The 16,269-nt window shown below is 36.0% G+C and overlaps 1 pseudogene across 1 annotated transcript; it reads left to right on the forward strand.

The window, feature by feature from the left end:
• The first annotated feature begins 5,994 nt into the window (after positions 1-5,994).
• LOC149545044 (subtilisin inhibitor CLSI-I-like) lies at positions 5,995-7,626 on the forward strand (annotated as a pseudogene). The gene is made up of 2 exons (XR_016355307.1): positions 5,995-6,150; positions 7,200-7,626. The product of XR_016355307.1 is annotated as a subtilisin inhibitor CLSI-I-like (transcript).
• Positions 7,627-16,269: the final 8,643 nt, after the last annotated feature.

The raw sequence follows: 16,269 nt of genomic DNA on the forward strand, positions 1-16,269 counted from the left end.
TTGAAACAAAATGTTACATAATAGTCTACTTTTTCACTTCTAGATTTTAACAAGGTGTTTCAAGTAGACTATGATGGTATTGGTACTACAATAGGAGCTATTTTGAGCCAAGAAGGTAGACTTGTTGCTTATTTTAGTCAGAAGTTGAATGATGCCAAAATAAAATATTGTATTTATGATCAAGAATTTATGCTATAGTTCAAGCATTGAAGAAGTGGAAATAATTTCTTTTTACAGAGATTTAGATTGATGTGGTTGGGTTCAAGGAAATCACAAGTTTGTATCTAGTGGGTTTTGATTTTCGTGAAGCTTGGAAAGCTTTTACAAAACCTTTTATACTTGACAAGATGAAGTGATTGGATTTCATAATCCAGAATGGTATATTGTCCAAAGGAAGACAATAGTGCATTCCAAGAAGTTCTATGAGGGAGAATCTCATGCAAGAGATGCATAATGGAGGATTGGTTGGATATTTTGGTAGAGGTAAAGTCATTAATTTGGTCAATCAGAATCACTACTAGCCATAGTTACAACAAGATGTTGATAGAAGTTTGTATAGAGTTACAGAGTATGTCAGATGGAAAAAGGAGCGAACAGAATATGGGGTTGTATCAACCATTACCTTTACTAGAGAAGTTGTGACGTTGTGGGAGGATGTATGTATGGAGATAATTCTTGGTTTACTTAGGAATAAGCTAGGGCATAGTTCTATTTTTGTGGTGGTTGACAAGTTTTCAAATATGACACATTTTATTCACTGCAAGAAGACTAGTGATGTTGTTCATGTAGCAGAGTTATTTTTTAGAGTAGTGAGACTACATGGTCTAGCAAAGAGTATAGTTTCAGATTGAGATACTAATTTTGTTGGGTATTCCTAGTGTACATTATGGACAAAATTAAGGACATATTTGAATTTCATCACATCGCATCATCCACATACTAATGGAAAAATAAAGGTGGTGAGTGAGAGTTTGGGGAACTTGCTAAGATGTTTGGTTTGAGATAAACCAAAAGGTTGGGATTTTATTATACCACGGGCATAATTTGCATAAAATAATTTTATCAATAGGAGCACTGGTAAATCGCCACTCTAGATTTTATATGGGAGCAATCACAGAAATGCTTCTAAATTTAGGAAGTTGAATAAAGGAGAGATAAGTAGTACTGGAGATGAGGATTTTGCAAGAAAATTTAAAGAATATCCATCAGGCGATGAGGAAGCATATTCCATGATGAATACATAGTACAAGGACAAGGTAAATGTGAAAATGAGGTATACACAATTTCAGATTAGGGATGAAGTCATGGTTCATTTGAAAAAAGAGATATTTCCAGTAGATGTTGTTGGACTTAACTTATTACATTGGCATGATTGACCAACAAAATGGTGATGGGGAATGAACTCAAGAATTGAGTGACTATAAAGTGTTGTCATTGATTAACAACTAGTTAACAAGAAGACTAAAGTGTTGCAAAAGAGTACAACCACCATTGGACTAGCATGTTGATCATGATAAAGGAGAAGAGGCAAACAAGCCTACAACATGTAGATAGGCATGAAAATCAGATGGCTTCAGCTAAGTCATTGCCTATGTGACTAGACTATGAGAAGTGTGATATAGACGTGATGTGCATGTAGTGAGAAGCAACAAAAGTGGCAAAAGGAAGAAAGGATGAAAGTCTAGATGTAGACTTATAGGTAGAAAAGAAGGCTTGCATGAATAGCCACCTATGTATAGGTAGTCACGTGTAATTTGTGACTGTTCTTGTTATAAAATTAAAATTTTGAATTGGATTATTTATGCAAGATAATTTTAGTGTTTTGACCCATGGAATAGATGAGTGGATTTAAGGTCACTCGTACTTCATTTTGAAGTGGTTTTGTTTTTGTTGTGTAGATCATAGATCTGTGGAGATAAACATGAACAATGAAGAACAATGTGTAATAGAAAACCGATGCTTAAGAATGTAAAAGAGGAAGAGAAAAAAGTGCATTTACTGAGTTAAGATAGAAGAGAGGAAAGGGATCTAAGAATGTTTGTGGAGTGTCATAGTCGATCTATAAGGCAATGTGTGCCACATCTTTAGAGCTAATATTTAGTTTTATTTCTTACCATTGAAACTATTGTAATCTTTTGATAGGACAGACTTGTAATAAGTCTTTTAAATCCTGTAACTAGGTTTCTCTCAAAAAGGGATCAAAATTCTCCAATGAGGTAGCCTTAACAAGTTGTTGTAATCCTAATATATTATATTCATTCCTAACAAGATGAGTTTTTAGAAGGAACAAATGTACGCCTTTCACAAGGAACCCTTTTACTTTCAAGGAAACACTAGTGGGCACATAACTCCCGCCATGGTTTTCACCCTCATACTAGGGGTTTCCATGTAAAATATTTGTGTCATTGATATATGATTATCTATGTGACCTTTTTATGGTTCTACTAAATTTCTTTCATAATAGTTTTGATTGTTAAAGAATGGGTAGAAATGATAGTTAATAAGGAACTACAAAAGAAAAGAAAAACATACCATTTATTTATTTTGGGTGATGAAATATTTATCATAGACCCTAGATTTCCTGCAAATAATCCTTTTGTAAATCATCATTACAAAGATTAGTGGAGTTAAAAATTGACTGAATAGTTCTCCACCAAGATCGTAGAAGGATTTGAATCATTTAAAAAATTACAATCCTTAGTTTTACAATTACTAACATATATGTTTTAGTGGCCTTTGTGACACCAGAGTTTGAATTGTATAATCATAAGTGAAGGAAAAACTATCTTCCTCAAATCTTCTACAAGGGATATGACCTTTGACTTAGATTTTCTTGTCCTAATCACTATTTAAATTTTTCAAAATTGTGGGAAAGTTTATGAACTTTCATAGGAGGAAATCAAACATGGAACATATTTCAAGGAAGCATATAATGTATGTTTGAATTTTGATAACACCTTTCATGTTGATTTATTTGATTATGTGTTATAGAAAGACCTTCTATTTAAAGGACACCAGTTGTGTGTCCAAAGTGTTCTATGAGAGAGAATATTATCATAAAGAAGTATAATGAAGTCCTTGGCGGTCATTTTGGTCTTGGTAAGACCTTGGGGTAGGTGAATAGATACTACTATTAACCTAAGTTGCAAGTGGATGTCTGATTTTTCAATATGCTAAAGGTGTTTCATGCAATGAAGAGTCATATCAACCCTTACCTATACTTGCTAGGTCCTAAGAGAGAGTGTAAGTATGGATTTTTTTTTGGGCCTTCCAAAAACTCCTAGGGGATTTGACAATGTATCTATCATTGTCGATAGGTTTAGTAAAATGGCTTGCTTTGTCCCATGTAAATGCACAAATGACACATCAAATATTGCAGGTCTATTATTCAAGGAAGTTGTTAGGATACATGGATTACCTCTTTTAATTGTAATTGATAGGGATTCTACATTTGTTGGCCATTTTTAGAAAGCTATGTGGAAAAATCTTGGGACATAATTATCATTTCATTTGCCTACCATCCTCAAACAAATGGCCAAACTAAGGTGGAAAACTTAAGTCTTTCAACAATATTCTTAGGTGTCCCACCAAGCAGCATTGAATGGCTTGGGATTTGGTGATCAGTCGAGTTGGATTTGAATTTAATGATTCAGTCAATAGGAGCATGAGAAAGAGTCCCTTTGAAGTTGTCTATGGTTTTCATCCTAGGATAATTTTGGGTTTCAAATATCTTTAAGGCGTACAGAGAAAAGTACTCAAGAGTAAGATTTTTATACTTCCATGAAGGAGATTTATGAATAGGTAAAGACGACTTCGGAGAGGAATTATTTGAAGTATAAAGGAAGAGTAGACATGAAGAGGAGGTATGTTTAATCCAAGGTGGGGGATCTTGTCTTGGCATGTCTCAAGAAGAAAAGGATCCCAAAAGAACAAGCTACCAAAATTCTCATGAAGAAGGATTCTCATGAAGAAGGTAGGGCCTTGTAAAATCGTGCATAAGTTTGGTCCCAACACTTATGAGATAGAGTTCCCCCCAAGATTGGAAATTTCACCAATCTTCAATTTTGTAGACATATTTCCTTACACACCACCTATAGGCATAACTAGAGATTCTATTGTTGAGAATGAAGAACCCATGTCGAGTGGGTCAAGGACCTACACCCAAACCAACTAGTATAGTTGGAGTGTATTATATATACTAAAGTGATCAAAAAAACAAGGAAGCCAAAAAATAAAAAGTATTTAGTCAAGTGGGAAGGTCTACCCAAATTCAATGCCACTCAGATGACTGAGGAAGATATTCTGAAGCATGGAACCAATCTGCAAGAGCTAGCAAATCAAGGGACATGGGTTTTGTTGTCAAGGGGAGTATGGTCCAAGAACATCTCCTTCTTTGGCTCATGGATGATCCAAGGTCAATCATTTTATGTTCATAGTTGTGATAAAGCCTTAACTAGATTTTTTCATATGATCTAGAGACTTAAATAACTATAATTGGGTTGTATTGATCGCAAACTAATATGTATCACTATTTCACAAAGTTGGATTTAAGCCGCTTGCGAAATAGCAAAGTTTTTATTGTTTCGTATGTCTATCAGATTACAATGTGTGAAACAACAAAAAATTGGAATTTGGTGTTCCAAATGGTTAGACAATTTGAATTATTGGTTGATTCAATTGATAGGAGGCCTAATAAGTCTGTTGTATATGATTGGGAATGTAATGAAGTTTTATAGCACAAAAAAAGGAGAATTTTGGATTTCAAACTCTTCTTTTTTTTTCTTGTTTTTACAGTGAGTTCCTTCTTTAATATGAGTAGGAATTAATAATAGTTGTGGAATCTAAACCACAAACATACTCTTTTATTTATGTGTATATATTTTATTAAGACAAATATGCACATTTTTAGTTACATGTTGTATGTATTATTAACACTTATGTCCAATCACGTGTGTACATATTAGTTTTACGTTTGTGAATATTATTGACATATAGTTATATTAAACTCATATTTTACTAACTATTTTACAAATATTTTGAATTACAAAAATATGAAAAGTGTGTGGTTGGGTGTGCATGTGTGTGTGTGGGTAGATGTGTGAGCGCATATGCAAATGTGTGTGGAGAGTGGATGGAGGGTGGGCATGTGAGTGTGTGCGTGTGCGCAAACATGTATGTTCTAATTTTATTTACAATAGATACCTTTGTAAATATATAGTGCAAAGCTTCCCTAATCAACACTAAGCAAAATATAATTTGTAACTTAGTCATTTCAAGATGATATCAAAAAATTCAAATGATTGAATCATTTCCACCCTTTTTAAATTTCAAACTTGTTCAAATTTGACTAAAGGGAAAGTGGTCAATGTCAATTTCACAATGCGTGAATACTATCAATTTCCTTTATAAAAAAATTCCAAAATTCCATTTATACTATAGAGAATCAATTCAGACATCATCTACACATTTCTTAACTATCCATACATGTCTAGGTTGGTACGCCCTTACTTAAATATCTTATCAATGTCATTTGAATAGCCATTTTCAATTCATTTTTCTTAAGTCTAACTCATCTAAATAATTGATCATGAAATACAAGCTCAACTATTTATAAGAAAATAACACATAATTATTTCCACTTCCCATCCCTAAAATCTAACTCATTTTTAAGATTTGAAATACAATCCAATATTGATAACTGATTAACCCATAAATCATCTCAACATACTTCTTACTATCTATGAAATTACCCAATTATTATTATTAAGTTCGTTGTGAGGCACCTCTTACCAGATAACTATCCATGAAATTAAAGTCAACAGTAGATACTAGCATCAATCAAATTTAATTTGAAACACCTCTTATTGGATAGTTATCCATTAAATTAGAGTCAACTAAAGATAACTATTGACATACCCATTCGACATTAAAATAATTCCCACTTGGCAGGAGCTAAACGTGTGTTAGGACACGGCAATTGATGACATTGAACTCAAAATTGAGCGTATTCCCAAGACCAATTCAAATGAAATCTATATAAAAAGCCCAATACGGCAATCCACAAATTGTATACAACTTTAGAAATCTGATCATCTTGGTTTCCTGTATTAGCCATGGCGGATGAGAAGCAATGCTCGCAACAGGCCTCTAGTAAGTGTACACATATCACCGTTTTCCATTCTCCAGCCGTTAACCCTTTTATATATTTATGAAAGCTTGGAGATCAGCATATTTTCATTGTATATATTCCCTCTGAGTGCACCCACAAATGATCTTTTGTGGGTTTTATTTTTATTTTATTTTGGTTATATGATAGTATATGTAGAATGTATGTATACACAAACACAATGATTATTTGTGATTGAAGTTTATACCTTTCATTTATATATTTGATATAAACTAGTTTGTAAATTATGTTGCCGATGTTATGTTCCTGTCATATATGAAGGTATGTTTGTTTAGTGGAATTGAACCAAAATTGGTAGGAACAAATTTCAGAGAAAAATAATCTTCAGTTTGAATGCGGAATTAGAATGAGTTTCGAATGTTCATTTTAATCTGAAACGAAGATTTGTTAATTCCATTTCAACAGATTAAATTAAAGTTAAAATTAAATCAATTTTTTATTTTATTTTTCATGCTTAACAAATTCCAATTCTAAATTAAATCTAACAAATTTCAGATATAAGACAAATGCAACATTTCAACCAAACAAACATTACTAAGTGTATGCAAACTGTATATCCGTCCCCATCTAGATGATGATTTGAAATAGGTGAAAATGCTTATGCCCATAACTAAACATATGCATTGCATTTTTTATTTGGTGGGGACTCAAAATATATTTCCATAGGTTTATATATAAACCCAAACATTATGCTATGTGTGGGTGTATATATCCAACAAACCCTAACCCAGTGTGTCAATATATATCGTATATATTTTGACTTACAACAAGATACACACCCAAAGAGACCGCAATATGTGTTGTTTAAAGTTTAAACCCATTGTATATGTCTCAAGTGTATATATATATATAGGGGATATATACATTGTTAAGATACACATGCCCCTGGGTAGGTATAAGCAAAGTATATATAATATGTCCACAGATGAAAATGCTTTCTTAGATATATGTATTGTATATATAATATGTTCTCAGATAGATATGCTTTGTTATTAATGTTCTTTTGTTGCAGGTCAGATCAATGAAGAAGATCAACAGCCAAAAACTGAATGGCCGGAGCTTGTGGGTATGTTGGGAGAGGAAGCAAAGAAGAAAATTGAATTGGAGAACTCGGAGTTGACTGTTGTGATACTCCATTGTTACAATGGAATTTGATGATAAGCGTGTAAGGATATTTGTTGATTCCAATGCTAAAGTTGCCAAAACTCCAAAGATAGGTTGAAGATTTATGTGGTATTGATGCTTGACTTGTTTTTAATAAGACCTTTGAAGAAGTAAGAGTTCTCAAGCTGGATTGTACTAGTAACTTCAGAAAGAATAAATGGCAGGGCTGCTTTGAAATGATTGTAGAGTTTGTTTAATGAATTGGGTATTGCCTTGTAAAATCACAAGGTTTTGTGAAAGAACTTCATTGCAAATGAATTATTTATTTGTTAGAAGGTAGTTAGTCAGATCAGTAGGAGTTGGTTGTGAATCTATGTTACAAATGTGTAGATTTCAAATTAATGAATCTAAAATTATTAATTTAATCATACCATGATCAATAAAATATTTTTTACGGTTTGCCAGCCTATAAACTCTGTTAATATATCAAAAGTCTTAAAAAATAAAGTATGTATTTACTATGATATACCTTGTGTATTACTTAATACAAATACAAATAAATTGTAAATCATTTGGTAAATTCAATCATACAAGACTTAAAATTGACATCATTATAGGAAATAAGGAAAGGAAAGGGGCTTTTATAATCCACTACACCAATCATAATTTTTGCTTTTTGGGAGGCACCTAACTGCACTACAAACGAGGCATACATAGCTGTATTTGCATCTAATAAGAAATAAGTAATTGTACCTCCGAACATTAAACTATTTTTGCTTGCATTTTGAAATAAAAAATGTTTATATGACTATTTTTTTAATTTATTTTTTTGAAAAAGAGGGGTAAAATTTTATTAAGACAGAAAGGAATACAACAAGGAGAGTTCAACAAGGAGCTCGATCTTGAGCAACAAGATCATCAAATTCTTGCACCATCTCAAAGGAAAGTTGCCTCCTATCCATAATATTCCAACCCGGATCATGACTAGAAGCCCATTTGGCTAAACAATCAACAGCTCTGTTCCATTCACGAGGAATATACGTGAACCTAATGAATTGAAAAGAGGTAGAGAAGAGAATAATCTAATTAACAACAGTGGCCAGCTACCAACAAACATTGTCAAGCTCCTGCGAAGAAAGCAAGTTCACCACCACCTGGGAATCAGACTCACAGATAATCTTATGCCATCCCCACAAGCAACATTGTTCCACAACATATAAAATAGCCTGAGCTTCCATGAGATTGTTAGTGAAATCACCCTTATGAACTGAGAAAAAGAATTTAACATCACCAGAACTACAGCGAGCCACTCCCCCAATACCAGCAGGGCCTGGATTCCCTCGAGAAGAACCATCAGTGTTAATTTTTAGAACTCCATAGGGAGAAGGAGTCCAATGCCCATCCCAATTTACATGACCCTTCCTCTAATGTTGAAGTTGCCTAGACATAGAAGGAAACCTTTGAGCTATAGCACCATCCTGAAGATGAAAATTGAGGTGATTGCATATAGCAAGATCAACCGGATCCATACCCCCATCTAGCATGTACTTCACATGAATAGTTTCCTGAAGAGAATGTGAGATCTTCCACCAAAGATGCAAAACATCTAGCCGAACATCTTGGAATATTCGATGATTCCTCTCCAGCCAGATATGCCAAAGCATGAATGAAGGACCAACAATCCCAGCAACATCGAGAGGAGAAGACTTGGAGGGAGCACTTCCCAAGCGGGCTCAGAACTCAGGCAAAGAGGAAGCATGCCTACAAGAGCAACCCCAAGCACTCCACCAAAGGTGCCATAGCTGAATAGAATAGGAGCAATGGAAGAATAGATGGGAGATAGACTCCTCCCCATTACCACACAAAACACAATAAGAGGGGCCCTAAAATCCATGTTTACAAAGATTATCCCATGTAAGACAGCGGTTGTGAGCCACTAGCCACATGAAAAAATTGCACTTGGACCAAGAAACTTTATTCCAAACTTGCTTCCACCAAGGGACCTCAGCATCCCCAAATAATTGTCTAGTTATCTCCTGATACCCAGTAGAGACATGATATTTACCAAACAAGGTACCTCCCCAAGCCAAAACATCAGGACCTAGCAAAGAGGAACACTCTCTAGAGGCTAGAATCTAAGAAAGCTCTTGATGATCCACGTTTGTACCTCTAGGAGGCCAATCAGAAGAATGCTTCCATCTGTAACCAACAACAGGTCCCAATTGAAAAGGCATCTTGTAATGAGCCACTTTATCCCATCCAGCGGCATGAAAAGAGTCACAAAGAGACTGAAGATGAGGGTACATGGATAAAATGGAAGAGAATCCATCCCAAGCATCAAACCAAAACAAAGCCTGAGAACCGTCTTTACATTTCCATAATAGACCCCTCTTGACTAACACTGCACGTGTCTTCAAAGTATGCCAAACCATTGAGCCATGACCTTCAAGAGGAAGTGTAAAAATAGAGCAAGGATCAGCACCATGAAAATATTTGAGTGATAATACGAGCTCAAAGTTGATGTTGTCCAAAGCACCATCGCCAATAAAGTTTAGCAGCCAAAGCTTGACTACTCAAGAGAGTAGATCGAAGACCAAGACCACCCTCCTTTTTAGGCCTACAAATAGTTGCCCAACTAATCAAGCTCCATTTAGTACTACGTAAATTACCACTCCAAAGGAATTGCCAAGAAAGAGCATCAAACTCCTTGAGAAAGTAAATAGGAGTAGCTTAAACCATGCTTCTATAAGTAGGAAGAGCTTGGATAACAGCTTGAAGAAGAGTAACCTAGGCAGCAGTAGAAAGCCATCTATGAGTCCAATGATTAACCTTATCCTGAAGCTTGGTAATCAAAGTTTTCCAGAAGAGACGTGGCTGCCTAGAAACAACAATAGGAATGCCAAGATAAGTCAAAGGAAGTGACCCAATCTGAAACCGCAGGATACCAACAATCCTATGCTGAATAGAATCAGGAGTGTTAAAAAAGTAAATGGAAGATTTGTGCTCATTAACTTTTTGGCTTGAAGCTTCCAAATAAATGTCCAAAGCATGTCGAAAGGCTTCAGCTTCCTTGATCCTAGCATGACCCGCAAGAGCAGAATCATCAACAAATTGAAGATAGGAAAGAGAAGGTAAGCCATTACCCCACCGCCACCCTTGAATATAATTCTAGGACCCCTGATACTTAATGGATCTACCCAAGCCTTCAGCCATGATGATGAGTAGATATGGGGAGAGAGGGTCACCTTGGCGGAGGCCTCTAGAGGCACCAAATAGCTGAGAAGGTTAACCATTAATAAGAACTGAAAAAGAGGCAGAAGTAACACAACTCATAGTCCAACTCACCCAGTCAGAGCTAAATCCAAAAGAAAGAAGAATACTCTTTTGGAAACTCCATTTAACTCTATCGTAGGCCTTAGCCATATCCAGCTTAACAAACATTGTTCTCTCCCTTGAAGTAGCCATAGAGTGAATAGCCTTAGTAGCAATAACCACCCCATCCCAAATTTGTCTTCCAACAACAAAACCACCTTGTTTTTCTGAGATAATAATGGGAAGCCACTTTTTAATTCTCTCAGCAATCAACTTAGTAATAACTTTGTAAACCACATTACATAAGGCAATTGGTCTAAAAAACTCCAATTGATTAGCACCCTCTCTCTTAGGAATAAGAGTCAAGAATGTAGAATTCAAAGCCTGAAGCATTTGCTTGCTAGAATAGAATTCCTTAACTACCTCCAACAAATCATGATTAATGATGTCCCAAAATTCTTGAAAGAACTCAACTAGAAAGTCATCAGGACTAGGAGCCTTCCCTTTAGGCATGCCAAAGACCACCTCCTCCAGCTCTTCCAAAGATATTGGATGCATGAAATAATCATTCATTTCTTGAGTGATAAGGGAAGGAATACAAGACAAAAGAATATTTTCTTCATTATCAGCAAGAGGAGAGTCCTTAGAGAAGAGGGTAGAAAAGTACCAAGTAGCCTCCTGGAACAAAGCTGGCAAGGAATTCAGATGGATACCTTGAGAATTAACCAAGGAAGAGATATTGCTCTAATTCCAACGAGATTGCACTGTTTTATGGAAAAAAGTAGTGTTCTGATCACCTTCCTGGAGCCAATCAACTCTAGCCTTCCTCTCAAAGTTCCCATTCTTCTAGAGCTCTAGAAGCAAGGGATTCAGCCCTTCCAAGATCCTCTGAGAAACCTCGATCTCTAATCTCCCTTGTGATGACATCAAGATCTTCTTGAGCAAGCCTCTTCATAGAGTGAAGGTTCCCAAAGCATTGCCTATTCCATATCCTGAGCTTCCTTTTAACATATTGAAGCCTTTTAGAAAATGAGTACATTGCAGTACCATATGCAAGAGCACCATCTTTCCACCAACATAAAACAAAATCATGAAGAGAAGAGTCACGAAGCCACATCAACTGGAACTTAAAAGGAGGATGCTTTGGAACACAAGCCCCAATAGCAGAAAATTTGATTGGCCAATGATCAGAACCCCTCCAATCAAGGATTTTTGAAGAGAGAGTAAGAGTGCCACTAACCCAGAAGCAAGAAACAAGAAATCTATCCAGACGTTCTGAGATAGCAACAGCTCTAGTCCTTCGATTATTCCAAGTATATAGACCATTAGAAGGCTTAACATCATAGAGATGCAAAAGAGATATGTGTTTCCAAAGAAGAGTAGAAGAAGGTCCCAGTCTAGCCAAACCACCTTGCTTCTCCTCCAAACTTAAAACTGAATTGAAGTCCCCTGCTAACACCCAAGGATGATAAGGGTGACAATTTCTAACATATTGAATATGGTTCCAAAGTTCCTCCTTTCCCACAAGATCAACAGGTGCATACACATTAGTAACCATGATTACCTCTCCTAAGTCTAGAGCAGAAGCTACCATAGAGAGAGCTGAGCGAGAAGACACCCAGCCAAGGGGAGAAATTTTTCGTGGATCCCAAAATATAGCTAAACCACTAGCACTACCTATTGCCCCAACACACTGGCATTGGCCACGAGACCAAATACTAGAGGCATGTTGGACCATAGATTCCACAGAGAGCTTAGTCTCTTGGATACAAAAAACATCAGGACTATGATCAACCACCAAGTTATGAATAGCTTTTGTCTAGGGATGTTATTCAACCCCCTAACATTCCATGAGAGAATAATCATCATTGGGTAGAATTGGGAAAAAGAGCATCCAAAGGTTTCACTGAACCAGACTCAATCAATATATCTCTTGTGAGTTTAATCTTCTCTTGGTCTGTTTTGTGCCCACTTTTTAGAGGGGGAGTAAAAGAAACCCGCTTAAAGGGTCTAGGCATCAACCCCAAGGGGAGAGGAGATCACTTGCCCTTACCTGATGGTAGAAAATCCTTAACCAGGTCAGCCAGAACAACATCATTATCCTCCAACACTGCAGGAGTCACCAGAGCCTCTGTCACAGGAGCTACAGGGACCTCATAGTTCTGGTATACTACAACTTGGGATGCCCCACAAGCATCATTAGGAACAAATCCCTCATCTGGGAAAACTGGATCAAAAGAGATAGGAGGAGGAATACCCTCCTCTAGAACCATACTATCTAGCACCTCAAAGCGATTAAAACCTGAATCAAATAATCTTTCTTTCAAAGGCCTCTTCTGACCATGCCCCTTAGCTCTTGGGTGAGCAAGGGTAAAGCCATCATTATCCTGCATTTGAGCCTTACCCTTACCTATAGCATCTTGCAGATTCATCCCCTTGGTAGTATTGGCCATCTGAGATTGTCCTTTCCCTGTAGTATCTGCCAAACCACCATTGCCAGCTGTAGAACCATCCACTCCTTTAGAAGTCAAGTTACGAGGGCACTGACACTGTAAATGACCATACTCATGACAAATCCAATAGCAGAAAGGGAGGGATTCGTAATCTAACTACTACACCCAAGAAGAAGCCCCAAGACAAATTTCCAAAGAATCTGGTAATGGGTTATTCAAATTAATTTCAACAGAAATTCTAGCATAAAAAATAACCTTTTTATTGAGGGATTGATGTGTGATCGCAGTCAGCTTCCCCAACAAAGCAGCAATTTGCCAGAGGATGTCTTCACACCAAAATTCCAAGGGAAGGCGAGGCAAGCGAACCCAAACTGGCACTGTTGAAGGGAGATCCTCAGCAGAATTAAATCCTGAATGCCAGGGTTTGACAAATAACCCCACATGGTTGTAGAAATAAGGGCCTCCTTCAAAAACACGATCACGATCAGACATGCAAGAGAATATAGCAAAAAAGTAACTATTCCTTGCCAACATAATCTCCATATCGCCTTCCACCTGCCATGAGCGACAGATCCATGCCTCAAGAGCGGATAGGGAAATTCGGATGCCAAGAAATTTGCATATCAAAGCATGCTTGGTCCAATATTCAATGTCCTCCATTATAGCCATTGGAGGAATAAACAAAATAGGGCGATCATGGCTACGCGGAAAACAACCATTAACTTTTTTCAACTTGGAGCTCTCCCCTGAATAAAATGATTCAGATCACATTGCATGAATAGTTGGAGAAGAACCATCTATTCTCACCAACGCAGAAGAAATCTCAGGCCCTGCCATGCAAACAATAAAAACCCCAATCCAAAATCAACTGCAGAAGATTACCAAAAACACCCACACAAACTATGTCCAGCAGCCAGCAATCCAAACAGAATAGGAAAAAAATAGTAGAGATCAAACAACAATAACAAGCTAGGGAAAGAGCCCTAGCCCAGCCAACAACCAGCGCTTCTCATCGCTTCTTCCCTTTATATGACTATTACATTAGATAACATTCTTATTTATAATTCTTGAATTGAACTTTTCTTTTCTGTTATGAACATGGAAATTCTACTATGATGATATTATAGATCTCATCTTTTGTATTATTCTAATGAATTTATAGTGGCATCAAATATCCTTAAATGTAATTGAAGTTTATCTTGCAAATGTAGTTATTAACAAGAAGTAGACATGCATGGCAATATGATTGTCAATTCATCCATAAGTAGTAACACAAATATGCATATATTATGTTTTAACAATATATTACTAAGTAAATGTATTGCATTAAAACCAGATCAAGTCACAAAAACACAGAAATATTCAACCTAGCTTGGGAGTTTTGGTCACTTTTCCATTGGAATCAACAAATATTATCACATGCTTAAGATCATAAACACATGTAACATCACAATTTGGAGGCACTATCACAGTAGTCAATGGTGGGTTTAACTCGATTAGTTCCCTCTTCAAGTTCAAATAGTTCATTGTCACTGATATGACCTACAACAACATAAATCTCAGGGACATGCATATTCTAACAGTCTATATATCCCACTAGGAACATAAATATGAAACACCACCAACTATAAATAACCCCCTTGGCCGAGTATTTTGTTGCAGGTCAATATATATGTGTACATAGCTGAATATATATACATTGTATATTGACACACAGAGCTAGGGCTCTGTCAGAATATATATTTGATCTTTTTGTTAGAATAGAAATAGGAGGTCACTTTTCTCTATGAGGTTAATCTTTCTGAGATTGTGAATGAATACATATATATGATAATAGATTTTCAAAACAAGTTCAGTTGAGATACATGCGGATCAAAAACAATTCAAGGGGGTTGGAAGACATTGTATTCTCTATAGAATAAGTGTGGTAATAAGTGTGGGAATGTAGGATTGGGAGACCAAGAAAATGTTTTTTGATCTGCATGTCACCCCAGTAGTCTTGTATGGGTGTGAAGTTTGGGGCAGCACTATGTCAGATCAGAAATGGAGACAGATAACAATAGCTTATAGGAACTTCTGTTTGGTTCGTGGAATTGTAGAAATCAAGATTTCTACAAATCTTAGTTTTGACAAATCAAGGTTTTGCAAATCTTCATTCCTATTTTTGGGATTTTACTTGAACTGTTTGTTTCACTTGGAAGATGTGTGTGAAGACACATTTTTTATGCATAAACTTGGAGTTGAAGACAGACTTAAAAAGTAGCCCAATCTATTGTTTTTACACTCCTCAAAAACATAACCAAGTTTTGATTTTCAATTCTTACTTGCCAGTAGGAAGTCAGATAACCTAGTTTTGAGACAAAATTGGAAGTCACAAATTCCAATTCCAATTTGGAAATTTTGAAACAAATGCAAAATAATTCAAATCTGGGTTATGAAAAAGCCAATTCATGTCATCTTCCACGAAATGAACTATTCCTTTCCAGGAAAAGCTTGATAGAAGGAAAGGCACGTGGATGAAGCAAACTGTCGAGTGGATGAAAAAATGGGATATTAACATTCATAAGTGTCTCGTTAGTAATGAAGAAATAAAGAAGTTTGTTCATTAAAAAGCTTGTAACATCATATGGACAAGACACAAGTGGTAGTAAAAATCTCATTGTATCAAGAAGCTTAATCCCAATACTAGTCATGAAGAAAAAGTGTATATAGGAACAAGTATTAAATAGAGAACAAAAATTCTTATTGCCTAGCTTAGAATTAGCTCTCATGAACTAGGACGTGAAATGGGTAGATGGCGGGTGTTAAAAGAGGAATGGGAAAATATGTTGTACTTATTCTACAACATGCACAGAAGGAGCATCACTTTATCATGGAGTGCCCGACGTATAGTGACATCAAAGATGGATATGTGGAGATATTCGAGAGAGAGCAGCAACTTGAACTACTTATCTTAAGGAAGATAGTTGAGCAAAACTGCAAACCTAATAATCAAAATCCATTGGAGAAGCGACAAGTTAATCAAGGGATTGCAGCTTGCTTAGGATCTTTCCTCTTTTCTAAGGATTTGGGCTAGCTTGTGGGTCTCATAGACTGCTTCATGGATATTACTAAAATCTTTCATTCATTCATTTTTAGAGATGGATAGTCTTTCTTTCTTTCATTCATTCATTCCAAAATTGGATATATATACATTCACACAAATTATGTATC

This window comes from Cupressus sempervirens, chromosome 8 (genome assembly GCF_028749045.1).
Source record: "Cupressus sempervirens isolate cs-2001-9-10 chromosome 8, ASM2874904v1, whole genome shotgun sequence".
NCBI classification, from domain to species: Eukaryota; Viridiplantae; Streptophyta; class Pinopsida; order Cupressales; family Cupressaceae; genus Cupressus; species Cupressus sempervirens.